Consider the following 1,847-nt stretch of genomic DNA (forward strand, 5'->3'; position numbering starts at 1 on the left):
GCTGTCACAGCGGGGACTCCACCCCGCTTCCCCACTTGAACACCTTTAAGTCCCCCACAGTAGGAGACTTCTAAAAGTTTCCATTTGGCACTTCTTCGCTCATGAAAATTGCAGTAGCCTCCTTAAGCCGGGTGCCTCCCCTCTGCTGTATCCTCAGCCATATGCCCCTCAAACTCATCTGCACCTGCGGCACTCGGGCTTGGAAGCTGCAGCAGGTGCCACAGCGGGAGCTGGGCCCAGTTCTTGCGCTGGTTCCAGATCTCGGTCTGGGGCTGGTGCTGTAGCTCCCAGAAGAGAAAGCATCGTTGGCCTGATGGGCTTCCCACATCCCTTCTAAATAAAAGAAATTTTCCCACCACTCAATGCTGTCTGAGTCCATGAAGCAATCCCTGGGAGGTCTCCCCAGACTACAGGCCATGGGAACAGGGATCTGGGACTACTCACTGTCCCGGCCCAACCACAGTCAATGGAGGCTTGCTCTGCATGGCCCAAGCTGTTCCCTCCACAGGCCCTCACCCGTCACCCCTGTCCTCCTTACCCCAGCATCTCTCTCGTTCTCCTTGCCCCTCTGCCTCTCCCCCCTACTTCTTCACTTTCCTCTCTCATAAATAAATAAAATCCCCCCGAAAAGTAAAAGATTGAGCATGAAGGTGGACATTTTGAGCCTTTTAGACCTGGCTAGGAACACTCTCCTGTATGTATATCTTTGTCACCTTCCCCCTTGTTCTCATGGCTGCAGAGGTACATGACCTCCCAGGGAGGGAGAAGGCCCACGGTGCAGGGACTCTGGGGTCCTGAGTGACCACAGGGAGGCGCTCCATCTCCCATCTGAACAGCCACTCAGCGCTGTCATGTGGGGCAATCAATGGTGACATGCTCCCGAAACTTGGGGAGATATTTGGTAATTCAGCCTAACGAAATATACCTGCTAAATGTTGAAATCACCAAGTTAACTTCAATAGTTATCAGCCTAGTAGCTTTAAAAATACCAAAGGGGCACCTGGCTTCCTCAGTCAGTAGGACGTGTGGCGCTGGATCTCGGGGTGGTGAGTTTGAGCCCCACATCAAACACAGAGTTTACTTAAAACACAAAAGAAAAGGAAACAAAAGCCCTTCCAAAGGACCCGAATCAATTAGGCTCCAACAATTGAGCTGGTCGGTGGTGGGATGCATCCTCTGGCCTGTTCATCAGCCCCTGTGCCCTGAGCACTCAGATGAGGCAGGTGCTTCTCAGCCTCCCGGGTTCTCCCTCTAGGAGCTCAGGGTCTAGAGGGAAGATGGACAAACATGAATGAAAAACGTGAATGAAAAGAGCAGTTGCTCCATAGGAAGAGAGCAGGGGCGACAGCTGGGTCCGGAGCTCCGGCAGGTGAGGGATCTGATAAGGCCGTGCTGAGGTGACATTGAGATTTCCTGAGGCAGGCCAAGGAGACACCCCAGCACAAATCCAAGCATATGCAGCCAGCAGAGGGCACCACGCTGCAGAGGAGTGGTGGCCCAAGTTGATGTTGCCAGAGTGGAGGTTAGAAAGGAGGCCAGGGTGGCTGGAGGAAGCTGAGGAGGAGAGCAGAGAGGGAGAGGAGGAGGGGCAGGGCCTGGGGCAGGTGGACAGTCTCAGCGCCCTGCTCCTAGTGCTGGGTCACACCACATCTCCCCACACTTGGTGGCGTCGCCCACCCACACTCACTGGGTCACAGTCTCCGGGGATCAGGACCCCAGCAGTGCTCAGCTGGGGGCTCCTACCAGAGCCTCTCAGGAGGTTGGGCTGTTGACAACACCAAGGCAGGACCCGCCTCACTTAGAACCCGAGCTCTCTTAGGGGTGTTGGCAAGGGTTCAGTCCACCTC

Source organism: Neomonachus schauinslandi, chromosome Y (assembly GCF_002201575.2).
Source record: "Neomonachus schauinslandi chromosome Y, ASM220157v2, whole genome shotgun sequence".
Classification (NCBI taxonomy): Eukaryota; Metazoa; Chordata; class Mammalia; order Carnivora; family Phocidae; genus Neomonachus; species Neomonachus schauinslandi.